At 51.0% G+C, this 27,423-nt stretch overlaps 1 protein-coding gene across 2 annotated transcripts in view; it reads left to right on the plus strand.

Annotated features, from left to right (window-relative positions):
* Positions 1 to 27,423, plus strand: part of CHD9 (chromodomain helicase DNA binding protein 9) — a 2,123,706-nt gene that overhangs the window by 1,316,851 nt on the left and 779,432 nt on the right. The window lies entirely within an intron of this gene.

Here is a 27,423-nt window from a genome sequence, read left to right on the forward strand (position 1 = left end):
ACAAGCCTGCCATTGCAGCCTGTTTAAGTTGGTGCTAGCACCACTTATGTCAGATATAAGTTTCCTTACATCTGATGTCACAACACTTGAAACCTATAAGTCGCCCCTAAGGCAGGCCTTTCAATCTGGAAGGCAGGGTGCTGGGTTAAACTTTTGACCGAGGATGTGAATAAATAACATCACTCATGAAATAGAGCTGTATTGGTTTGATTTTGCAAATTTTCTTTGTGTAAATAAATTTCGCAACTGGAACCCCTCTATATGTAAATTGAATTACCCAGGTCCCAGTACCGTTGGGTCAACCCTTACTCTGTAACGGCCGAGTACTTAGACGCCACCCTCGCGTGCTGATGTCCGTTATTCTTTTTTCCGGGCCAGCAAGCGCAGATCCGGGAACAGCAGTACTCCTAGTCAATTTTTGACTAAACTTTTTCGATCTCTTTTGGATCTTCTCGAGTCGATCCTAGACTCCGGTGCCGATAGGGATGCCCGGGTTCAAACCCTGCGACGACTGTAACCGATTGATGTCGGTTACCGACCTCCCACCAATGGTGCCTTTATTACCTCGGGCCGACCACGATGACAAGTCGTGCCCCGACTGCTGGGCCTTTTACGTCGAAGGCTAGACTGGAGCGGTCCCGTAAGCGCCTCCAGATCCGGTAGGCGGCTCTGTCCCGCTCGAGGTCCCGGTCCAGGAGGAGATCGAGGGGCCACAGTCATCAAAGCTCAGCGAGTCGACACCACTTGTCGGGCTCCAAGTCCTCTGGTAAGTCGAGGCACAAGAAGTCGAAATAGCGTCATCGCTCTTCTGACTCACTCAGAAGCTCGCGCGACGCAGCCGGGGGTACGGGCGATACCGCCCATGCGGCTCTGCCGCAGGTGGCGCGTCCAGCTCCACACTCGCCGGTCCCTGGGCTGAACGCGACGCTGGAGGAGATCAGCGCCTTCCTCACGGCCATGAGGTCGCGGGTCCCGCCGAGGTGCCTTCGGGCCCGCGGTCCTGTCTGGGAGCCCAAGCAGACCGGCGGCTCCCGCCCCGGCGCCGTCGGGTGCTTCGGCCCCGGCGCCGTCGACGACTCTGGTCCTGACGCAGCAGGGTTCCTTTTGATCCAGGCCTGGATCCGTGACGTCGCTGGTCGACCTTATGACCCCTCCTCTGGCGCCGTCACCAAGGGTGTCGCCCCCGGCGCCGTCGTCCCCGATCCCCATCCCGGTCCAGATCCAGCGCCACCCGGCACGGTCTTCGACGCCGATCGGTGAGCCCTTAACCGACGACCCGGCTCCATCTTTTATTCCTGACCTGCAGGAGATGGATCTCGAGGGGGATTGGAAGGGGTCTGAGGACCCTCTGGCACTGCAGTGCCAGTTGGGCCAGGACTGGGCTGACGAACTGGGGGAGGCCAGTGGTCTGGACACTTCGCCTGACACTGGTTTTATCTCCCCTCCTACCGTGGCTATGGAGGAGGGGGCTGCTTACAGCGTGGTGTTGACTAGGGCAGCCAAGGCCTTGGCTCTTGAGCTCCCTGCCGTAGCCGTGAGGACTAACCTCCTCACTGAGGTGCTCAAACCGCAGGCAAGCTCCTCACAGCCTCTCCTGCCGTTAAATGAAGCCCTCTCGGACATTCTGTTGGGCACCTGGTCCAGGCCCTCTACAGGCCTCCCTGTAGATCGGAACGTGGCCCAACGCCAGCTCCGGGCGACCCCAAATTCCTGTCCATCCCCCCAACCCTGAGAGCCTGGTGATCCAGGCCTCAACCTCCCAGACCGCATTCCCGACCGCTCCTCCGGATCGGGAATCCAAAAGGTACGACCAGTTCGGCATGAAACTGTTCTCCTCCCCGAGTTTGGGGTTGCGGTCTGTCAATACCGCCTGCCTTTTGGGCTGATACTCCCACTTTCTGTGGGATACAGTTGCGGAAGTGCTGCCGCAATACCCGGCGGAGGTCCAGGCAAAGCTTACCGAAGCCCTGGCAGAGGGAAGGGATGCAGCAAAATACTCCATTCGGTGTGGACTGGATACCACGGACTCGCTAGGCAGGGCGAATGCAACAACGTTGGCGGTTCACCGCCACGCCTGGCTGAGGTCTGCCAACTTTTCGGGCGATGTCCAAGCCTCCCGTATGGACATGCCCTTTTATGGCCGTTGTCTCTTCCGCGACAATTCGGACAGTGTGCTGGAGCATTTCAAGGACTCCAGGGCTACGGCCAAGTCCTTGGGTCTCGGCCAACACCAGCAAGCTTCCGCCTTTCGTCCCTTTCGTGACCAAGGAAGGGGTACACCCTCTCGTCCAGCTAGCCACAGGCCGCAGAACCAACCTCAACGCGGCCGCGGACGTGGTAACTGCCGTGGCGGTGCCGGGGGACACCGGCAAGGTCAGTCCACACCTGCCCCGCCGCATCTGCCTCAAAATCCTCCGAGTTTTCAGGACCATTCGACACCAGTGGGGGGCAGGCTTCGCCATCACCTTCTCCACTGGCGTTCCAGCACATCGGACAGGTGGGTGCTGCAAATCGTCCGAAGGGGCTATTCCCTCCCCTTCGAGGCGACCCCTCCAGCCATGCCATTGCAGTACCTCCGCAAGCTCGCGGGATCACTTGCGACATCTCCAAGAGGAAGTTACGGCCCTCTTGGCCAAGGGGGCTGTCGAGCGCGTTCCTGGGCCAGAAGTAGGACGTGGTTGCTATTCCCACTACTTTCTGGTACCCAAGAAGGGCAAAGTGGGCCTACGCCCTATCTTGGACCTACGGAGCGTCAACGGCTTCCTCCGGAAGGAGAAGTTCAAGATGCTGACGTTGGCTCAGGTCCTAGCTGCCCTGGACCCAGAAGACTGGATGGTAGTGTTGGACTTGCAGGACGCATATTTCCACATCCCCGTCGTCCTGCCGGCCCACCGGCGGTACTTGCGCTTCACGGTAGGCCACGAGCACTTCCAGTTTACCGTGCTCCCGTTCGGCCTTACCAGCGCCCCAAGGGTGTTCACGAAAGTGATCGCAGTGGTCGCAGCTCATCTGCGCAGATTAGTAGTTTCAGTCTTCCCCTATCTCGACGATTGGTTGTTGAAGGCGGGCTCGCCCCAGACAATCGTCTCCCACCTCCAGACTATGGCCGACATCCTGCACTCGCTGGGGTTCTCCATCAACGTGCCGAAGTCGACCCTGTGCCCCTCTCAGAAGCTCCTTTTTATCGGAGCGGTTCTGGACTCAGAGCAGTTTCGTGTTTATCCCCCCGAACAGTGGGTTCGGGATATTCAGGCTCTGATTCCGATCTTTCAGCCCTCATCCCGAGTCTCGGTCAGGTTGACGCTGCGGCTCCTGGGGCTGATGGTCTCCTGCAGCCTTTGGGTGCATCACGCCAGGTGGCGGATGCGGGCTCTGCAGTGGGACCTGAAATTTCAGTGGGCACAGCATCAGGGCAATCTGTCCGACCACGTTCGGATCTCGGAGGGCACTGCAAGACAGTTGCAGTGGTGGCTCACGAACCGCGATTGGGTCAGCGGCAAATCTCTCTCCCTACCCCAACCGGAGCATGTAGTGGTGACGAATGCGTCCCTCTTGGGAGGGGGGGCCACATGGGAGAGGCGGAGATCAGAGGCCTCTGGTCTCCGGTCGAGTCCCAGCTCCATATCAACCTTCTGGAGCTGCGGGCGATCTGGCTTGCACTGAAGGCATTCCTCCCCTCTGTCCGGGGGAGTGTAGTGCAGGTTTTCACGGACAACACCACCGCCATGTGGTACTGCAACAAACAGGGCGTGGTGGGGCCGTGAACCCTATGCCAGGAGGCTCTGCGCCTCTGGCAGTGGCTGGAACATCAGGGCGTGACCCTCGTGGTTCAACACCTGGCAGGTTCTCTGAACGCCAGGGCGGACGAACTCAGCCGTCGGTGCAGGATGGATCACGAATGGCGTCTGAACTCGGACGTGGCGCAAGGCCTCTTTCAGCAGTGGGGAGAGCCTTGGTTAGATCTATTTGCCACAGAGGAGAACAGGCAATGTCATCAGTTCTGCGCGTTGGAATTTCCAAGGTGGCACTCGCTCAGAGACGCTTTTCGTCGCGAGTGGAGTTGCTGTCTATTGTACGCCTTTCCCTCTATACCACTTCTGCCCAGAGAACTGAGGAAGATCAGGCGCAACGGAGCCCAAGTCATCCTTGTGGGTCTGGACTGGGCACGGAGGTTCTGGTATCCCGAGCTACTCAGCCTGTCTGTCGCCCAATTCGTCTGCCTCTTCAGGAGGACCTTCTGTCGCAGCAGCAGGGGACGGTCCTCCACCCGAACCTTTCTAGTCTCCACTTACATGCGTGGAGATTGAGCGGAGACAGTTAAGGCCATTTGACTTGCCTCCTGAAGTCTGTAATGTCATTCTGGCAGCCAGGCGTCCCTCCACAAAATCGGTATACGCCTGCAGGTGGAACAAGTTTGTGGCATGGTGCACAGCAAAGGCTGTGGATCCCCTTTCTGCCCCTCTTTCAGAGGTTCTCCTCTTTCTTCTATCTCTTTCCCAGCAGGGCTCTGCTCTGGGCACTCTGAAGGGCTACCTCTCGACCATTTCCGCCTTCTTAAGGCTACCTGATCAGCCCTCATTGTTCAAGTCCCCCATTGTAAATAGGTTCTTAAAGGGCATCACCTATATGTTTCCTCCAGTCCCTTACGTGATGCCTCAGTGGGGCTTGAACCTTGTTCTTACCTTTCTGATGTGCGCTCCCTTTGAGCCACTATATAACTGTCCTCTTCGCCTACTTACTCTGAAGACCGCTTTCCTGGTTGCCATCACCTCTGCCAGGAGAGTGAGTGAGCTCCAGGCCCTTTCTTCTAAGCCTCCTTTCCTTTCAGTCCATCCGGACAAAGTTGTGTTGCGGACGCGACCCTCTTTCCTGCCCAAGGTAGTCACAGCCTTCCACATCGGGCAGTCCATCACTTTGCCCACCTTCTTCCGCCTCTGCATCCCTAGAAAGAGGAAGAGAGGCTCCACCGTCTGGACCCAAAACGTGCGCTCTCATTCTATTTGGATCGCACACGCCAGTTCCGGGTGAATGACCAACTCTTTGTTGGTTACGTGGGCGCTAAGAAGGAACGGACGGTGCACAAACGAACCATTTCTCGATGGGTCGTCTTGTGCATCAAGGCTTGTTACTCTTTGGCTCAAAAGGAGCCTCCTGTGGGGCTTCGTGCCCATTCCACAGGGGCCACGGCGGCTACTACTGCCCTGGGCCGGGGAGTCCCCTTGCAGGACATCTGTCAGGCAGCTACGTGAGCCTCGCTGCACACGTTCGCAAGACACTACTGCCTGGACAGCCAAGTCCGGAGGGATGGCTTTTTTGGCCGTTCCGTTCTCCAGGACTTTCTGGTGTGATCATTGGTTCGCAGACCCACCACCGGTGTTGGTATTGCTGGGGTATCTATTCTAAGGTAAGGAATCTAATACTAACCTGTTTCTTTCAGATGCACAAGTTACTTACCTTCGGTAACGATATATCTGTAAGAAACAGTAGTTAGTATTAGATTCCTTACCGCCCCACCCATCCTCCCCGTTCTGCGAACAGATATCTAGGTTTCAGGTCATCCCCTTTCAGGGCCCTAGTTTTTATGGCACCAGTGTTGGTTTTTATCATGGCTCTGCGTTTTCTGGCGCGTAAAAGCTGTGTAAGAACTGACGTCCGCGCACGAGGGCGGCTTCTAAGTACTCCGGCGACGTCATCCCGGCGCCGACGACGGACGTGGAGCCGCAGACGACGCCTACCGACGCGCAAGGGTACTCCTGCGCAAAAGTTTCCGGGTCCAGTCTGACGCCTGGGGGTATTCTAAGGTAAGGAATCTAATACCAACTACTGTTTCTTACAGATATATCGTTACCGAAGGTAAGTAACTTGTGCGTTAGGTACACTAGGGTAGGATTATTTTAGAAGCACCAGATAAGTATTTTAGCCTGTGTTATTTATGTATGTATTATCTGAAAGAGACACGTTAGTGATAGATTCTTTACCTTAGAATATCCCCAGGCGTCAGACTGGATCCGGAAAGTTTTGCCTATCCGTACCCCTGCGTGTCAGTAGGTGGCTTCCTGCGGCTCTGCGTCCGTCGCTGGCGTCGTATGCGCCGAGATGACGCCACGGAGACTACTTAGGCGGCAGCCATGCACGCTGGCGTCAGTCCTTTCTTTTTCCGCGCCAGTTAGTGCAGATCCGGTTAGAGCACGTACCCTAGTCATTTTTTGACTGTTTTTGAGACTTTTGTCTCGTATTGGTTTTCTCTGGTGCGAGTAGGGATGCCTTGTTTTAAGTCTTGCGGGACCTGACGTCGCAATATGTCGGTGGCGGACCCTCATGACCTCTGTCTCTACTGCCTGGAGCGCCGCCATGATACCCGGTCCTCTCTGGATTGTAGGGCTATGGCCCGAAGGCCCTGAGGGAACGGCACCGGAAGTTGTTCGAAGTTTGGCACTCGTCCCTGTGCCGTTGCAGCTCCAGGGGTTGTTCCCGTGACTTCTCGCGGAGTTGTCACCACCACTCCTCTTCCCCTTCGTATTCAGGTAAGAAACGGCACAAAAATAAGTCGAAGAAGCGTTTTCGCTCTCAGACGTCCCCCTGTCGGTCCCCGGATGTGGTCGAGAGGGACAGGGGCTCTGCCCCTGCTGCTCCTTTGGAGCCTGGGAGTCACGCGGCCTACCCGCTTTACCCGGGTCTGTTGGCGACTCCCGCACAGATGTAAGAATTCCTTGCCGCCGTTTTAGGCTCTGGCTCCCGCCGGTGCACCTTCGGGCCCCGCAGTCCCGTGTCAGGTCCGTCGACTCCTTCGGCGGATCCAGCCCTGGCACTGCCAGAGACTCCAGCCCTGGCGCCGCAGGATCCTGCGCCCCTGGCTCTTGCGCCAAGAGGTCCCATGCTGCCGGCTCCAGCCCCCGCGCTGCCCTCTGCTCCACTGGCGGCGCCACAGTGGATACCGCTGGTTCCACCTCTGCTACGGTTCCCGGAGTGATTTGAACCGGCGCTGGATCAGTCCTGGCCGGCGCCGTTTATTCCTTCACCGGTTCCTGCCCCGCCGCCGAGGCCTGTGCCTGGGAAGGGTTTGAGGACCCACCTGCTCATCAGTGTGATTCTGAGCAGGATTGGGTGGATGACTTGGAGGAGGCTGGGGGCCTCGACGTCTCAACTGATCCGGGGATTGCCTCTCCTCCGCCCACTATGGAGGAAGGTGCCTCGTATACGGTGGTGCTCCGTCGGGCTTTTGAGGTCCTTAACCTCGATCTCCCCACTTTGACCCTGAAGACAAACCTCCTCACTGAAATGCTCCAGCCAGCATCCACTTCTTCGGAGCCGCTGCTGCCCTTTAATGATGCCCTCACCGAAGTATTGTTGGGCACAGCCCGCCACAGGGGTCCCTGTGGATAAGAACATCGACAGGCGTTATCGCCCAGCGCCGGGTGACCCTGCCTTCCTGACCCCTAAAGTCTGGTCATTCAGGCTTCTACGTCCCAGAGTGCGTTTCCCACGGCTCCGCTGGATAGGACTCTAAGAGATTGGAGCAGTTTGGCAAGCGGTTGTTTTCTTCGGCCAGCTTAGGACTGCGGTCAGTGAACACTGCATGTCTTCTGGGCCGCTATTCCCACGTGGTGTGGGCTTCCGTAGCGGAGGTGTTGCATCGGTGCCCGGAGGAGGTCCAGACTGTGCTGTCTCAGGCTGTAGCTGAGGGTAAGGACACGGCTAGATTCACCATTCGTTGTGGCTTGGACACCGCACACTCCCTTGGTAGGGCAATTTCCACGACCGTGGCACTTCAGCGCCATGCCTGGCTGAGGTCCACTGGGTTCTCCCTGGATGTTCAGAGCTTGCTCATGGACATGCCTTTTGATGGCACTTGCCTGTTTGGTGATAAGGCCGACACAGCACTGGAGCATTTTAAGGACTCTCAAGCTACGGCCAAGTCCTTTGGCGTTTCCACCACGTGACCGTCCACATCCACGTTTCATTCCTTTCGTGGCCATGGCAGAGGCACCCCTGTCTGTTCGTTCGGCCAGAAGCCTGCGCAGAACTAAATTCAGTGGGCCCGTGGGCGCGGCGGCCGCCACGGTGGCTCCAGGGGCCGGCGTGAGCTTCAATCCACCTCCACAACGTCTACCTCGAAGCCTTCCTAGACTGAGCTTCGGGTCGCATCCCACGCCAGTGGGTGGCAGGATTCGCCATCCCCTTCCCCATTGGCGTTCTGCCACTTCTGACTAGTGGGTGTTGCAGCTCGTCCGAAGGGACTACTCCCTCCCTTTCGAGTCTACCCAACGGCCATGCCTCCTCAGTTCCACCGCATGTCGGGGGATCACTTTGCGCTTCTCCAACAGGAAGGCGCGGCCTTCTTGGCCAAGGGGGACATCGATCTCATTCCTGGGCCGGAAGTATGACGTGGTGGTTGTTCCCACTACTTTCTGTTCCCCAAGAAGGACAAAGTGGGCTTGCGCCCCATCTTGGACCTCAGGGACGTCAATCGCTTCCTCCGGAAGGAGAAGTTCCAGATGTTGACTCTGGCTCAGGTCTTGGCTGCCCTCGACCCTGGAGTCTGGTTGGTAGCGTTGGACTTGCAGGACGCATATTTTCACATTCCCGTCCCGCCGGCCCACCGGCGTTCCCTGCGGTTCACGGTAGGCCAGGAGCATTTTCAGTTTGCTGTGCTCCTTTTCGGCCTTACCAGTGCTCCTCGGGTGTTCAGGAAAGTTATGGCGGTGGTCGCAGCTCATCTGCGCAGGTCAGGCGTGTCAGTCTTCCCCTACCTCGAGGTCTGGTTGTTGAAGGCGGGCTCGCCCCAGGCAGTCGTCGCCCACCTTCAGACTACGGCCGACCTCCTGCACTTGCTGGGGTTTTCCATCAATGTGCCGAAGTCGCACCTGAGTCCCTCTCAGAAGCTCCCCTTCATCGGAGCGGTTCTGGATTTTATGCAGTTTCAGGTCTATCCTCCCGATTAGCGAGTCCAGGATATTCAGGCTATGATTGCTATCTTTCAGCCTCTATCCTGGGTTTGTCAGGATGACCCTCCGGCTCCTGGGCCTGATTGACTCCTGTTTCCTGCTGGTGCAACATGCCAGATGACATATGCGGTCTCTGCAATGGGACCTGAAGGTCCAGTGGGCACAGCATCAGGGCAACCTGTCCGATCACATCTAGCTCTCGGAAGGCACTGCACGGCACTTGCAGTGGTGGCTCACAAATCTCGATTGGGTCAATGGCAGATTTCTCTCCCTTTCCCAACCCTAGCACACAGCGTTGATGGAGGCATTCCTCCTGGGATGGGGATGCCACTTGGGAGAGGCATAGATCAGAGGCCTCTGGTCTCCAGCGGAGTCCGCGGCTCCGTATCAACCTTTTGGGGCTTCGGGTGATCCGGCTTACACTGAAAGCATTCCTTCCCTCTGTCCGGGGGAGTGTAGTGCAGGTGTTCATGGACAACACCACGCCATGTGGTACTTCAACAAACAGGGCAGGGTGGGGTTGTGGACCCCTATCTCAGGAGGCTCTATGCCTCTGGACATGCCTGGAACATCAAGGCATTACCTTGATGGTTCGACACCTGGCAGGTTCTCTGAACGCCAGGTGCATGATGAATCACGAATGGCGTCAGAACTCTCACATGGCACAAGCTCTCTTTCTGCAGTGGGGAGAGCCTTGGTTAGATCTATTCGCCACAGAAGGGAACGTGCAATGTCATCAGTTCTGCACGTTGGAATTTTCAAGGTGGCACTCGCTCGGCGACATTTTTCGTCTCGAGTGGAGCTGCGGTCTGTTGTACGCCTTTCCACCTATACCACTTTTGCCCAGAGTGCTGAAGAAGATACGGCGCGACCGGGCCCATGTTCTTCTTGTGGCTCCAGATTGGGCACAAAGGTACTGGTATCCCGAGCTACTCAATATGGCGATCGATCCCCCGATCAGACTGCCTCTCCGGGAGGATCTTCTGTCGCAGAAGCAGGGGATGGTCCTTCACCCGAACGTGTCCAGCCTCCATCTCTATGCTTGGAGATTTAGCGGTGACAGTTGACCGCTTTCACTTTTCCTTCCGAAGTCTGTGATGTCATTCTGGTAGCCAGGCGTCCCTCCACAAAAATGGTATACTCATGTAGGTGGAACAAGTGTGTGGCATGGTGCACAGATAAGTCTGTGGATCCCCTTTCTGCCCAAGGTTCCTCTGTTCCTTCTTTCCTTGGCCCAGCATGGCTCTGCTCTAGGAACTATCAAGGGTTATCTTTCTGCCATCTCCGCCTTTATGCGGCTTCCTGATCAGCCTTCTCTTTTTAAGTGCCCGCTTGTTAACCGTTTCCTGAAAGGCATTACGCACACGTTTCCTCCCGTGCCATTCATAATGCCTCAATGGGACTTAAGCCTTGTCTTGACATATCTGATGTGCGCTCCCTTTGAGCCCCTTCATAACTGTCCCTTGCATCTTCTTACCCTAAAGACCGCTTTCCTGGTAGCTATCACCTTTGCCAGAAAAGTGAGTGAGCTCCAGGCTCTTTCTTCTAAACCTCTTTCCTTTCTGTTAATCTGGACAAGGTGGTTTTAAGGACCCGTCCTTCTTTCTTGCCAAAGGCTGGTACGCCCTTTCACATCGGGCAGACCATCACTTGGCCCACCTTCTTTCCACCTTCCCATCCCTCGAAAGAGGAAGAGAGGCTCCACCGTCTAGACCCAAAACGTGCGCTCTCGTTCTATCTGAAGCACACACAACAGTTCTGGGTGGATGACCAGCTCTTTGTTGGCTATGTGGGCACCAAAAAAGGTCAGGCTGTGCGCAAACGGACCATCTCTCGATTGGGTCATTCTCTGCATCAAAGCCTGTTACTCGTTGGCTAAGAAGGAGCCTCCTGTGGGTCTGCATGCCCATTCGACCAGGGCGACGGCAGCCACTACTGCTTTGGGACGCGGCGTTCCCTTGCAGGACATTTGTCAGGCAGCTGCATGGGCCTCGCTGCACACGTTTACCAAGCACTACTGCCTTGACAGTCAGGTCCGGAGAGACAACTTATTTGGCTGTTCTTTTCTCCATGACTTTCTGGTGTAATTTTGTTCGCAGACCCACCACCGGGGTTGGTATTGCTGGGGTAGCTATTCCAAGGTAATGAATCTATCACAAACGTGTCTCTTTCAGATGCACAAGTTACTACTTTTGTAACGATATATCTGTAAGAGACATTAGTTAGGGATAGATTCCTTACCACCCCTCCCATCCTCCCCGTTCTGCGAACCAATTACTAGGGTTAAGGTTATCTCTTTCAGGGCCCTAGTTTCAATGCACCAGTGGTCAGTATCTTGCATGGCTCTGCGTTCCTGGCGCGGAAAGTCGTGTACAGATCTGACGCCAGCGCTCATGGGTGGCGCCTAAGTAGTCTATTTGATGTCATCTCCGCGCATACGCAAGCGACGGACGAGGAGCCACAGGATGCCACCTACTGACGCGCAAGGGTACTGCTAAGCAAACATTTCCGGATCCAGCCTGACACCTGGGGATATTCTAAGGTAAGGAATCTATCACTAACTAATGTCTCTTAAAGATATATCGTTACACAAGTAGTAACTTGTGGTTTATGAATATGTCATAGCTACAGACCAATCTATTGCAGTATTATTTAATCCTACTGCTAACGCTGTACGTATTCTACTTCGCATTCTGTCTCACGATTTTAGCAGTTCATTTATCTTGCATGAGAAATAAGGCTGTTCAATAAACCCTTTTTATTGAAATGCCCGTCTATCTATTTCTGTGTAACTCTGTAGAAACGAAGCAGGCACGAGTGTCTGAGTGAAACGGTTATCTATTGTTTCCACGATTATGAGATTTTTCTGACTCTAAGGGGAACAAAGTTGTCATGTTTATGCGGTTATCTGAAACTAATCCCTTCTTTTTCATCCGAGAAGTTTCTAGTGAACTCTGAGTTAGCTGGCACACACAAGTAATTAATTTTAATGTACTCGATCGAGACATACTGACCTCAGTCCTATGTCAAAACTATAGTGTATATTATTCCAATGCGCAGAGCCTATCGGGGATATAGGAACTACACTACATGGCACCCAACTGTTTGGTAAGGCATCAATTTAACGCTAGATACTAAAGTAACTCAGTTGTGCTTTTCCCAGAGACCCCTACTCATAAAACTCCATAAGACGTCTGGAGTGGGTAGGGATCATATCCGCCATAGCTGAGTAGGACGTAAATCCTATGTATTAGCTTTTTGGTTCATTCAACGTTGAAGGGTACAGTGTTCCAAAATATTGTGCACCTTATCTTTGTTCCCTTGAAACTTGCTCTGCAACTTTCATCAAACAAAGGCCGACGATGCCGTTACCAACTAAGCTGTACCCGACAATGTCGCTGTACTTTTTGACAATACAGGTTTTAATGAAAGCGATGAGAATGCTATAATCATTCCCCCAAATGTAAGGGGAGCCATCACCCTAAAACTTATAAAACATGGCCTAACACCAAGACACAAAGCAGTCTATAACAGCTAAGATATTCGGTTCGGGTGATGGTTTGGTCAAACCTCTTTATGGAGTCCAACGTAGTCTAAACAATTTGCCAAGAAGTTCTAGGGTGTGTCACTCTGTCCTATTTGGGACAAGAATGTTGGTTCCGGATCTTGATTCATAAACACAATGATTCTATACTTATTATATTTTATTTTTACTAGTTTTAATCCTTCACGTTATGTGTACCGAAGTGGGTTCTGTTACTCCGGTAAATGTCCTGGAGGAAAACTGTGTTTTTAAAATACCCCTCACACACTAAGAATCCCATAGTGTCAAGCTTCATCATGGGGGTCTTCCCGTCCCTCTACGGGGCGGGGAGTGCTTCGACCGACGGATACGTGGGAGCACTGTTTTTCTGTGATAGGCTATGTGTGGTGTGGGTAGTTGGAGTTGTAGGGAGTGTGATGACTAGTGAAAAAAACTTTAAAACATTTCCTGGCTGGTAGAAAAAATATACTTTATTCGCTTCTCCAGCTGGAAATGTTAACAAGCATTTACAATGCAATGGTCTCAGCATTCTTAAAGTTAGAGCTATTGGCATTGCTCATGACATTATTTTTATTTATGTTTTTTTGTTTTTAAAACATAAATATATGGCATTGTCATTTACAATGCCAATAGCAGGGCAGGAGAGCAAGCACAACGAACGAGGGGGCAGGACAGCAAGCACAACCAACTAGGGGGCAGGACAGCAAGCACAACCAACTAGGGGGCAGGAGAGCAAGCACAAGCAACGAAGGGGCAGGACAGCAAGCACAAGCAACGAGGGGGGGCAGGAGAGCAAGCACAAGCAACGAGGGGGGGCAGGAGAGCAAGCACAACCAACGAGGGGGGGCAGGAGAGCGAGCAAGCACAACCAACGAGGGGGGGGGCAGGAGAGCGAGCACAACCAACGAGGGGGGGCAGGCGAGCAAGCACAACCAACGAGTGAAATTCGCGAAATTATCCAAGATTCTCACACAATTATGGAAATGTTGCCAGGCCGCCTTTTTATAGATCAGAAATTCAATAGCATACTTTATCACCTGCTTTTCTTTAGGACGGTCTTGGCCAAACTTAATTGTGAAACCTCGAAGTTATCAGTAAGGGCAGCGCGGTTATAGCGCATTATTATAGGTGTGTTATTTTCCTGCAAACCCCGTCAGCCGTCCCTTTAAACGGTTCTGCTCAATGCACTTCAGCCCATTAGTATCAGCCTCAATTAAAGCACACAAGATGACAAATGATCAACAAGTGCTGTGCGGTGGGGGAGGGGGGTGCTAGTGTGTAGAAACTGCTCACAGACGGAGTAAATCTAAAAATACAATGGTGAACGAATACCATGCTAAATTTTGAGACAGTCCCTCGTTTCTTGTGAGACGTTTGAAACTATTAAACTTGTATATAGGATTGGCTTTACGAGACGTCCCACGAAACGTCCAACTTCGTTTCAAATAACCCAACTTCGTTTCAAATAACCCACGGAAATGCCATGGCCTCCCTGGCTCCGTGCGGTAACCGGGCGTCCATTTTCCTCTTGCACCGCCGTGATCAATTGAACACAAAAGAAAACGTCCATTTGCAAACAGTTTCAGGCACCGTTGTCACGTGACACCGTCAGTTGCGTAATAAATCAAAACACATGACAATGCAGAAGACGTTCGGTACGTGTTATGTACAGGATCGGGGCAAGGCATAGGCACTGCTCCATGTTGTTGTGCAGCAGCAAGCACAACGAACGAGGGGGCAGGGGAGCAAGCACAGCAATGGGGCAGGGGAGCAAGCACAGTGAGGGGGCAGGGGAGCAAGCACAGCGACGGGGGGCGGAAAGCAAGCACAACGAGGGGGCAGACGCACAACAGAGGGGACAGACGCACAATGAGTGGACAGAGGCAAGAACACGGGCACAATAGGCAAGAAAAGCGAGCACTCACCGGAGGACTCGGCAGCTTCTCGACTTCTTCCGGCGGCGATCGGGCAGAAATGGCGTCAAAAAAGCGCCGCCTTTTTCGCATTCGGGGCGTGGTTTTTGCTGTTGAGTGACGGGTGACGTCACAGAGTTAAAAACTGCAAAAACACGCCCCGAATCTGAAAAAGACTGGGCTTGAACGGAGTGATGCCCCTCTCCTCCAATGGCTGGCCTCCGTTTAGGAAGCCAGCTAATGGAAAAGAGGAGCAGGTTCAAGCCCCCATACACTGTAAACATAAAATCTCGCCTGCGCGACATTGCTGCGCAGTGTACGCTAGTCCGAGACCTGAAAAGGGGTTAGGTAGGGTGTATTTACTATGCCCTCCCTGGTCGACATGTTTCGTAAGCAGTCCCCCCCTGCTTTACTCATCAGCACCATATGTGATCCCTACTACTCAGAAATTTCTAATTATATGTAATATGCCTATTGTCCTAAAAACAGATTGCAAAAATAGGCTAATCTGTTTTGAGGGGTTATTAATTTGCCCCTACAACAATTGGCAGCTTTGCCATACTGTTCCCTTTAAAACAGGCCTCATGAGCTCGCATCGGAGGGGAGGGTGTCTTCAATGGTAAACTATGACCTGCATGCAGCCCTCTCCTGCACAATGGCCTCCGTGCTGCTCCCCTCCAATGCGAGCTCATGAGGCCTGTTTTAAAGGGAACAGTATGGCAAAGTTGCCAATTTATTTTCCACCACAATTTCATTAAGTGACTTTATTACCTCTAGAACCTTTTCTGATGATTGGGACTTCAAGGCTGTTAACAACATGTCTGATCTAGAAATGTCAGCAGTATTCTCAAATCATGAATATTTAGAGGGTTCATCAGACTATGAACAAATATATTGTTATAACCGTTATGGTCATCATTTCTTGCACAAATCTGCAATGCCTAGAAATGTATATATTTATAACCAATGGGAACATTGTCCTACACCTCCAAAGGTTAGCTCAAAAACTTTTGCAATGAAATTTCCATATTTTTCAGGGTTCAATTTATCCAATGCTGAATTATTTTATCTTAAAAATGTGAACAAGACCGGAACGCAAGATAGGTTAACCAATACAAAACTGATTTATTCTGCAGCCTTTATTGCCCAACTGTCTAGACAGGGTTTCGACTTTTGGAAAGACAACATTGAGACAAAAACTGACCGTGGTACAAAAGATTGGCAAGTGCAGGGGGTAGAAGCTTTGTTTAGAGCCTGTATCATCCCTGAGCAAATTATGTTTTTGAATGACACTGTCCAACAAACATCTTGCTGTGGGTTAGCCAAGATCAAAGACATGAACGCACCGACCATACCTATACCTACAAGTAATAGCACTAAACTTGGGGACTTAGACGTACATAATATTTTGCATCACAATAGATCCGATCCAGAATAAAAAATGGTTGCTCTGGACCACAAACTCAAACAACTGTCAAGATCGATTCCTGAACAAAACACAGGGTTTCACTATCAATAAGCCAGACCAAAGATATGTTCAAAGAAAGCATATTGGGGTAGTAACAACATACAGTGTAGGGAAACTATGCCTTGATTGGCTACAGAAATCTACACTTGAGGATGTAAAACAACACTTATCTTTACTTAAAGATGGCGCAGACCTTAGGGAATTCTTTACGCGGCAAAAACCGCGTCAAAAAAGTTTCATATATGCCGGTATCTACGCTGCTTATAATGAATTATGGAAGATTACCCAAGCAGAGACTGCAGAACGAATACAAGAAATTGATCGTATTAATTTAGAGAAATCTCTCTGTAGTGGACAATGGGTTAACGACTGTCGTCCAGGATATATTCATTGGACAGCATTGTATCTTCTGCCATAGACATCATGGAACAAGACTTGGTAATGTTGCAACATGGTCAGTCTCAATTACGTTCTATCATGCTATTAGGCTGGATGCTACAAAGCTTGTATGCAGGCTATGTGCCTTGGCGTTTAATCAACACTACGTCACTGCTTTCAGAATTCATTCTCACTGATACAGATCATACTGCCACAAAGGGGAGCATACTATACGGTGCTGAGCATTGAATAACTGGAGAAATTACCATTCACAGTAGCAGAAAACCAGCTACTGAGTGGATTGATTATACATGGTAAAATTACTCTGCCTGTTACAATTTTCCATTTTCGGTATTGCCTAAAACATAATCCCGTTATAGATAACGGGGTAACCCAATAAGTCAACCGGACCTGGATGCAATACAGGAATGTAAGGATGGTCTGTGACCAATTCTTTAAACAATATATAAATTAGTTACAATAGCAATTCTGTATTGGGTGAAGGAACTCCAATACTGATAATCAATATCCAAAAGCAAAATTCAAGCACTCTACAAAGGTTTCAGGAGTGCACATAATCCAATGACCACAAGATTATATGAATATAAGCGCCAAACCGGATTTCTATTGTTCATCTATCATTTATTTAACATTTAGAAAAACAATTTGTAAAGCAGGTTGCGCGTAGGAGAAAAGAAAAGTGGAGGTAAGTGGTTAATGTGTGAATCAAAGAGTTTAGGCAATACAACAATTAGAATTATTCATGAAGACTGGTAATACAATACAGTCAGTCAGACCTGTCCAATGTACAAAAATCATTTACATGTAATCTGTAAATTTCGTTTTAAACAACATGCACAGAATGCATTCTCCGTGGTAGGGGATGGGGAAGAGAGGTAAAGGTCTGTATGGTGCATGGTAGGTTCCTAAAGAGACAAACATGAATATACAATTAAAATATACTGACACTTAAACTTTAATGAGCAGTACACTAGACACCAGTGACTGGGACGTATATTTTAAAACACATGGCCAACCGTTGACTGCCATAACCAGCGATTAGGAACTGGTGTAGTATGTATGCATGTGCACTGTGTGGGTGTGTATACTTGTAGGTGGGGATTCACAGAGGGAGAAGCAACATTGCTGTCCTGAGGAAAGCCCTGGACCCATTTGTGGGCCTTTCTGGGGCTCAGACATGTTGATCCATTAGGCCATGATCTGTGTAATTACTGAGGTGTCTGATTGTTTGTTTTAATCAACCCTACACCACCCCCTAATAAAGGCACAGTACTTTTGCGGGTAGGTGAACAGTGCTTTTAACTACCTGGATCCCTATTCCCCAATCATCCCTGAACAGTCCCTCAACTCACAATGGGGGCTGCCCTCTTCTTGTCTGGTTAGCACGGGCTGGCCGGTTATGAAGCAGCACAGCCAGGGGGTGTAAGAGGCCATCTCATTTTTTTTCTGGGAATATCTGCCCATCCTATTAGCTTGTACTGGGATGCATATCATCCTAAATTGGGAAAATTACAGACTGAGGATGTCTGGCTCCCATACTTGAGCCGAATATAGGGGCATGTTTGTGTGTGTTATATTGGCACCACCCCATCACTTCTTTCTTTCCGTTCCATCAGTATTGATCCGGAAGAGCTACTCTGGTTATTTTTTCACAATATGTTTGGCATTTTTGTCACCTTTTTTGAGCAATTCTGTTCCCAGGGTGCTAGGGATGGGCCCAAAAAAGCCAGTGGGGTTTAAACCCTTCAGAGACTGTCAGTTAAATGTCTCTAGGGAACCCCCATCTTGTGTGCCTCCAGGAAGTCTCCTGACTGCTGCACAATGAATCCCAATGTAGTTGCAAAGCAAGAGGTGACACTCCTGCCAGCCTGACATTGCAAGCCTCTGCATAACTCCAGGTTGTTATACAGTCGAAATCTCAGGTCCACTCTCAGATTTGTTCCCATCAGTCGTCATCATATGTGAACTCCTTTTCGGGTAAGTTCTCAAGCATAGGTAGCCAAAGAAGTCAAAGCTCTCATTAACTTCATTGCACCTCTACAAGCCATGGGCCTGTGCCTAGGCCTACTCTGTGCCCTACTTGCGTAGCCCGAGCCTGGGTTTGCTCCATGCCTCCCTGTGTTTCCTAGAGCCGGAGTCAAGGAGGTTTTGTAGGAAACTGGCTTTTTATGTAATGGGCCAGTGTAAGGGCACACATTGCAAAAAATTCAGACAACCCTTAATCGTTTACAGGGCTTACTTTAACAATCCCAAGGTCTTTGTTTGTGTTAGTGTGGTCGAGCAGCTTAGGCTTAAAAATGGGGGAGTGTTAATCATTTATTGCACACACAGATCCAATAAATGATACACACAATCTAGAAGAAACCTGAGACCAATTTATAAAAACAACAAATACTTGTATATATTTTTAGACTCCAAGATTATTGGAATAGGGTAATTACTTTCGTAGTTATGGATTTTACAAGAAAACAGTAAAATAACCAAATAGTGTTCTTTGAGGCATGAGCCTCGAATGCTGTAATGTTATCCTATGGGAGGAAAGACCTATACTGCAAACCTATACCTATAGTCGAAGTTCTGAGTTGCTCTTTGGAACTTAAGGTGCCAGGGGGCCACAGTCCAAAGAACCACAAGCAGTTCTAGTTTACCTGCCCTAGCAGGTCCGGGTGCAGAGGTGCTGGACGGGTTGTTGGCCTCGAGCTTTACACAGTTGAAGTCAGTGGGCACCATTAAACAAAGGATGCAAGAGGGGACTTTGTGACAAGTCCGGCAGAGCCCAAAGGGAGGGCTTGGATCATAAGGGTCTGTGGAGCAAAGGGGCACAATCAATTGTTGTGAACGTCTGCTGTGAGGCTCGGGTTCAGAGGCGTTTGGCTGACTGGCCATGCATTTTGGAGGCTTTCACTGTTCTCTGTGAGACCTGTAGAGGGGAGGAAAACAAGATAGCAGAGCCACTCTGTTTAAGCCTCGTCTTTCCTGAAGTCCCTCGTCGTGCAGGTTGCTTTGACAGCGGTGGAGCTCGGGCTGCACATTTACCAGTCCTTGGTTGTTGTAAGTGCTCTTGTACCTAGGGTATTGGTGCAGTAGGACTCCTGGAGGGTCTAGCATCTCGAAACTTGGCGGAGAGACGGGGCTGACCACTTGGAACTATGAAACCTTTTTCATGGCTTGATGCTCCCTAGTAAACCGGTGTACTGGAAGGGTGTAGTCGTTGCCTGCAGATTCTCCACCCCAAGGGAGATGCTAAGTGGTTGTTGAAATACTGGACAGTCCCCTAAGGGTTTGGGAAGATGCACAGGTTTTGGACGAATAAGGTCTTTTTTTTGTAAGTTCTTTTTATTGAAGTTTTCTCTTTTTTTTTGTAAGTTCTTTTTATTGAAGTTGTACAACAACTCAAACCTTGTCTTCTGTTTATATCTCACAATCTCACAATACATTAACATATTGGTCCAATTGTCCATCATCACATTATTCGGTAATGCATCAACTTGGTACTCGTGGGACGCGTCTGTAAAACTTATAACATTGGGATATTCTCAATCGGGCACCACCCCCCTCCTGACATATCATCTCATCGTCTAACTCTTACAAATTGTCAAATACATTCAATATTCGGGGTCTCTAAGTGGCCAATACATAATCCCTCTGTATCCCCGCTCCTCAATGATCCCATCTTATCTGTGTCCATGTGCCATGTTCTTAAGGTGTTTAAGAAATCTAGGGTCGTTCCCCCTATTCTCCATCCGCCTCCTCTGTCATTCCCTCAGGCTCCTTTCCTCACGTTAGCCTAACTCTCGTTATCTCTAACAGATGTCGACCTAGTGAGAAGATAGCATGTGAGGGGGGCCCAGATATCATTGGGCCTGGAGTTGACGGGTAGTAATTCTGCATATGTAGCAAGTCTTTCTTGACAAGTAATTAGGTCCTCCAGTCAGGACTTGAATTTGGGCACTCGTCCCCTCCCCCATCTACAAGCAACTCTGCGTTTGGCCAGAAGCAGTGCCATTGCCACATATCTCCTGTGTTCTGGCCTTACTGGTGTCATAGCCCCCAAAAGTGCCAACAAGGGATACGGTTCCAGTGTCGCGCCTATCATTTAAATCCAAACTTCTCTTTAAATTTCCTAAACACCCCCTCCTGTAGCAGCGGGATGCCTGGGTGATAAGCGAGAGTCATCAGCGGCGTATATGCCAGGTGCACTCCCAACATCTCCATTATCCTGTGCCATGCTTTAAGTGTACCATACAGTGCGTTTGGGTGCTGCTCTCGGTGCCCAACCCTCGTGTATATGGCCCCCTCTAGTGGTACAGGGTGGGCCAGCTAATGCTCAGCCGCAACTTGAGACATATACTGAGGTTGATGAATACAAAACAATACAAAATGTGCCTGCGCTGCTATAAAATACATTTCTGTGTCTGGTATCCCAAATGCCCCCTTGGAGTAAGGTCTAATTAACACTTCCCACTGTAGCCTAGGCTGTTCACCTCCCCACACTAGTCGTATCAACTCCGATTTCATGGCTTTGAAAAAATAGGCTCCCGGGTAATACGGTATGTTCAAAAATAAATATAGCACCTGCGGCAATATCACCATCTTGATTAAGGAAGCCCGTCCCGCCATGGACAGGGGTAGCGCAATCCATCTCGTTACATTGTCAGCGATCTTGGTTATAAGAGTCCCATAATTCGCCCTCATCAGTTCTTCCCTATTTCTTGTAACTTTGATTCCCAGATATTTAAGCTCCCCCCTCACACCATTCCAATGGATAATCCATTTCAAAACACTGGACTGTATCCGTGAGAGGAAAAAAGCTAGATTTATTCCAGTTGATCTGTACACCAGATATTCCACCAAAGACAATGAATTCCCTCAATATCGGGTTTAGGTTCTGTTGGGGGTCACGGATATATAGGGTAATGTCATCCGCATAAAGCGAGATGAGTATCTGGCGCTGATAGCATCGCAGTGCCTTGTCATTATGACATTGCCGTAGTTTTGCAGCTAAGGGTTCAACTGCCAATGCGAAGAGCAGTGGTGACAGAGGACACCTCTGCCTGGTACCCCTCGACATCTCAAACGCCTGAGAGGTGTGTCCATTTAGCAAGACCTTGGCCATTGGGTTAGTGTAGAGTAATTTAATCCAGTCTAAGAACAAGGATGGGAAGCCCATCCGCCTCATCACCCCAAATAAATAGCCCCATTCCAGCGAATCAAACGCCTTTGTAGCATCCAAGAAGATAGCAGCCATGGGGAGATGGTGTGCAGTACCGCAAAAAACGTACGCAGATTGTGGGATGTTGCCCTGCCAGGCACAAACCCCAACTGGTTGGGCAGTATTAGGTGTTCCATTAAGAGACTCAGTCTTGTAGCTATTATTTTGGCCAGTATTTTCGTGTCACTATTGAGCAGCGGCAATGGTCAAAGGAGTCGCAACAGTCAAGGGGCTTCCCGGGCTTAGGCAACGACAATACTAATGCTTCTCTCATCGAGTGCGGCAACTTCCCCACCTCCAATGCGTCTTCATATACTTCTCTAAGCACCGGAGCCATGATATCTATATATGTTTTATAGAATTCCACCGGTATGCCATCGGTGCCAGTGGCCTTACCTGTCTGCATACTCATATTGGCCCCCCGCACCTCATCCAGCTCAAAGGGCGCACACAAAAAGATCCTCTGTGTGTCGCTCAGCCACCCTAGCGCTACGTCCTCCAAGAAGTTGTCTACCTGCATATCCTCGTTACCACTATTAGTGTATAATGTACTATAATGTTCTAGGAACTCTTTCAGAATATTACATGACTCTCGGTGAATGACACCGCTCGAGTCCTTAATTTCCGTGATTACATTGGTGCATCGAGGCTCTCACCGTTTGCACCAGTACTTTCCCAGGCCTGTCTCCCTCTCCATAACATCTGGACACCCAGAACTTACTTCTGTACTTCGCCTCTCTCTGTTTCTCATCCATGTAGAGGGATAGTTTCTCCCTAAAAGTTGCTTGTGTTTCTTCATTGGGGGCAATGGCCAGCTCCGCTTCCAACTGCTTAAGTTCGTTATCTAGGGTCCTGATCGTAGCCTGAATGTCTTTAAGCACCCCCACTCCTTTCCCTATGCAATACCCCCGTAGCGTCACCTTAAAAGCCTCCCAGATCATTTCTACACTCTGCACCGAATCCTTATTTCTTTAAAAAAAAATCAAGTATTTCCTCCCTTAGTTCTTCTTGAAATACCGCGTCTAACAAAATGTGGGGGTTCATTCTCCAAGGACATCGCGGTACGTTGAAGTCCTCGGAAGAGAGCGTAATCAGTACTGGGGCACGGTCCGAGTACGTCCTAGCAAGGTGCCTCGCACCTTTTATTGCTGGTGCAAGTTCTCTAGATACTAGAAAATAGTCCAGTCTGGCCCATGATTGTGCGTGTGCTGTAAAGTGTGTACAGTCTCGGTCTTGCGGGTGAATGTGTCTCCAAGCATCTATCAGGTGGTATGCATTCTTAATTTCCCCAACCACAGCTTGTGCTTTAGTGTAGTGATGTGGTGCCGAGTGGGATCTGTCTACCCCTGGATTATACGTGACGTTGAAGTCGCCCCCCCCCGACAATATGTGTGACTCCAATATCAAAGATCTTGGCCCAAAGGCTTTCAAAGAAACAGGGGTCGTCGACATTAGGCCCATAGCAACTAACCCGTATAACAGATTGGGACCCCAGCCTGCCCCATACAGTATCTGCCATCCGCATCACAGAGGGTACCTGACAAATGAAATGCCACCCGCTTGCTGATCAGTATAACAGTTCTGCGAGCCTAACTTTAATAAGATGAAAACAGCCTGATTGCCGCCCATTTGCTCCCAAAGGTTATCGATTTAGCCTGTGGGCAGTGTCTCTCCTGCAGCATGGCAATGTGTACTTGGTGGCGTTCCAGATAAGATAAAACCTGCCTCTGTTTGCGGGGATCTCCTAGCCCTCTCACATTCCATGTTATTATATTAAGGACACTGCTAAGTGCCCTAGCGTTCGCTTCCATTCTTCCACAGTTCAATCAATGGGAAGAGGGTCGGGCCTCCCACTCCGCCAGTATCCCAATTCTCATTCACAATATACCATAGTCCCTTCGATGTACCTCGTGTCTCTGGACATTCCTCTGTAAGACCACACAATTCGAAGACATTAACCTGCAAGACAACCTCCCAATCCTCCCCTCCCCCCCAACCTCCCCAGCTCCCACTGAAGCAACCCAATTTTGCCAGTATCCTGCAACTTCCCCCCCCTCCTCCCTCCCCTCCCAACATACCCAAACAAAGTCTAGTTCAAAGGCAGCTGTACATCCGCCTTCCATAAGTGGGGTATACCCTCTGGGGGCTTCCTCTAGAGGGCTACACAAGTTCTCCTCTCCCAGTAGCGTCCCTCCGAGGACACAGCAGGGACCTCTCACCACGGGAGAGGTGGACCAGAGTACCATATTAGCTAACAGCTGTTGCACTACCGAAGGTTCTTCCGCTACTTCCCCTAGAGGCCAAAAAGGTGGCGATACAGGGTCTCATCCAGTCTCGCCTGGACTCAAACAATGCCCTATACGTGGGGGCACCTGAGATGACCCTCCGGAAATTGCAGGTTGTGCAAAACTGTGCAGCACGCACCCTGCTGAAAATCCCACGCACCCAGTCAGCCAGACCTGCTCTAAAAGATCTTCACTGGCTGCCAGTGAGGCAGAGAGCGGCCTTCAAGGCGCTATGCTTGGCGCACTGCACCTTCTGGAAGACGGGTCCAGCCATTAACACCGACCTTGTCACCCCCTACCACCCTAACAGGAACCTTCGGTCGACGGAGGCGTTCCTCGCCGTTGTCCCCAGAGTAAAGCGAGCCAGGTCTGGGGGTAGGCTGTTTTCTCTGAACGCCGCCAGGCTCTGGAATGCTCTCCCCATCTCACTCCGGTCTAACCCAGACCTCCTCCCATTCCGCAAAAACTAGACACTGCTGTTTGCAAGTTCCTTCGTACCTTAGCCTCCCGTCTCTTCCTTGCTTCAACCCAGCGCTTGGACGCCTACGGGCAGCAACCGCGCTTAATAAATATTTTTACAATTACAATTCCCAGTGCACCTCCTATAGGTGCCCCATTATTCTTACGTGCCATCAACATTGCGTCTCTCTTCATGTGTCCTCTATGGACTCATTGTGGATTATCTTGTTCTCTCACAGGGAACTACCTCTCCGAGCCAATTAGATTGTCCCGGTCTTGATTACGTTGTTTTAACAATCTCAAATAATCCTCCGCTTGCCCGGGGTTAGTAAAGAATTTCTGTTTGCCCTGGTGTGTCACACGAAGACGGGCAGGATACAGGAGGGCATAATCAATCTGTGCATCTCGCAGCTTCTTTTTAACAGACATGAACTTCCTGCGCTCCTCTTGCACCATGGGGGTAAAATCAGGATAGATTGAGAACGTGATCCCTTCATAGGATAAAGATTGCTTATTTCGGGCCGCCCGTAGCGCCACATCTCTGTTGCGGTAATTAAGTAGGCGGGCAATGATAGGCCGGGGTGTCGCTCCAGGGACCGACCGCGGGCCCAGTGACCTATGAGCTCGTTCAACAATGAATTGCGGGGAGAACGCATCTTGACCTACCGCAGCTAGCAACATCTTCTCCACAAACTCCTCCATTTTTCCAGTGTTCGTGGACTCCGGAACACCTACTACGCATATATTATTTCTCCGACTGCGCGCTTCTAAATCCTCATTCTTAGCTGCGATGTTTCTCAGGATATTATCCATTCGTGCCAGTTGAGTGGAGTGTCCCGCTGTGATGTCACCGTTGTCCGAGATGTGCCGTTCCACCTCCACTATGCGTTCTCCATGTGCATCCAACTTGTGCGCTATGGCATCCATTCTTGATGACATGCGGTCCACTTTGTCGACAACAGTCGCGAACCCCTGCCGCATTTCCTGCAACATGTGTTCCAAGGCAGTCCCGTGCGACCCACTGGTGCCTCCTTCCTCCAGTTCCCCTGCACCAGTTTGCCTGCCCCTGGTCCCCGTTTTTGCAGTATCGAAACTGAGTTTGGGCTGCTTAGCATCTGTCTTACCCATTGTATCCTTCTTCACCCCACTCAAGTCCAAGGGTTAGGCGCTCTTTTGACTTCCTGTTACGCTTTCTGGTTGTTTCTGTACGTTAATGCATTACACTTTCTCTTGCAGGCTCACAGTAGATATTATCAGGTCCCCCGCTTTGTTTCAAGTCGCTACATCCAAGTCTTCTGCCCCTTGCGGCGCACCAGTAGTAGCCTGCACTAGTATTATGTGTACAATGCTGGCGGACCCCTTTGACAGGGTGGCTCCCGTTACGCACGCAGGAAAGCCGATCCCGCTGCTTCAACAGTCCTCCGCACCTGTGAACACCTGAATCACAGTTACCCCCGCGGCCCAGCCCTGGGCGTCCCCCAGGGTACATCACAGTCCCCGATCAGGGCCTCAAGGAGTGTATGCCCCCACAGTGCAGCGCCAAGTTCGCGCACGGAATGTATCGCAGGGGGGGGGGGGGGGGATTGGGGGGGATGTGCCCGCCGGCTCAATACCTCGTGGTCGTCTCCAGGCCGTGGCTTCCCCACTCTCAGTCCGCAGTGCAATGGCGGCCTAGGCTCATCTAGTGCACTGTAGGGAGGTGCATCCCCTACCTAAGCCCAGGTCGTCCGCCTCGTGGCGCCAAAGTGTCCTCTCTGTGCACAGCCTTCAGCGATATTCAATTAGTGCTGTGCCTGCGGGCCCCGGGTGCAGGTCTCCAGCTGGTACAGTTAGGCCTGGGGGGGATTGGGTCTCTGAGTGCAGGAGAAATGAATACCGCTTTCTGGCTATACAGCTTCCCGGTTCCCACCTTGCAGTAGAGTTCTTCCAGCCTTTCAGCCTGCCCCTGCTTGTTTGCGCCAGTCTCTTAGGCCCTGCAACTCAGCTTCGTCTTTGCCGATTCTCAGCCACAGTAGCACTTCTTCCCGCACCTGTAGGCACCTCCGCACCCGCCTCCTCGCACTGGCTTGTTGATGATCGTAGGCCCCCATTCTCTCGCTGGCCTGCCCTGACATCACCGCAGTGTTTTCCTCCACTTTCGCTGCCTCGACACCACTCTTGGTTGCGCAGGCCTCTGTAGCGCACCAGTCCCCGGGCGCCTTTATTACGGCCCCGCCTCCTCGCGGCCTACCTTTTTTCCTGTGGGCATCGGTCTTTCCTTGCCAGGCAGGCTGCGCAGCTCCTCTGGCCGTTGTTCCCTGTGAGACCGGGCAGTCTGCAACTTGCTCTCCTCTGCTCGGATCTCCAGTGTTTCGCTCCAATCTGCTACCGAGTGCCCTACTGACAGTAAGGAACAATCCACATATGCTCCAGTCGTGCCTCACACCTAATTAGCAGGATAAATTAAAGATAATTGCTCCGGTCCTGGGGAGCCTCACGGGAGTGCGGCCATTCCGTTGTGCGCCCTCTAGCGCCCCCCCCCAACAAATAAGGTCTTTGCAATTGTCGAGGTGCCAGCAGCCAGGCAGGGTTTAATCTTCTGTTCCCTGGTAGACAAATCTGTCTCTTAGGTTTTGGACGGAACCCCTAAACACTGAATTTAGTGGCGTTTCCGGTAGTGTAGGGCTGTAGCATTGGGCTATCTATACCTGTGATGTCCACACCCCCTCTCTGACCGCTTCCTTTGAGGAGTGGGCATAATCCTGACCTGTAGTTCCTAGTTTCACCAAGACCAAGATGTCAAACTGTCCACTTCATGTACCCACATTAGGAGTGTGCCTAGCCTGTAAGTGAGACGCCTTCTGATATTCTAATTTCCCTCCTGCTCTGGCGCTAAATGGGCTTCGGGCCGGGATTGGCGTTGCTGAGGTTGTATTTCAAAGGCGGCAGAAGCTTTGAAACCTCTGGCCTTGATATGCTAATCTGCTAGCCATCCTACTTGAGGAGGTGTGAACACCTGCAGCCAAAACAGGCATTGTTTCTGACCTTTGAGGGCGTGGGCTCTTCCTAGTAGGGAGTCAGAAACTCATCTTTGGTGGCAGGCTGGAAGATTCCAGTTAGCCAGCACACTATGTGACAAGTAGGCTTTCAGCGGCACCTCTAAGGTGCCCTCTGGGTGCATGTTATAACAAATCTGTGTAATCTGTACAAAGATGTATT

This window comes from Lissotriton helveticus, chromosome 12 (assembly GCF_964261635.1).
Source record: "Lissotriton helveticus chromosome 12, aLisHel1.1, whole genome shotgun sequence".
NCBI lineage: Eukaryota > Metazoa > Chordata > Amphibia > Caudata > Salamandridae > Lissotriton > Lissotriton helveticus.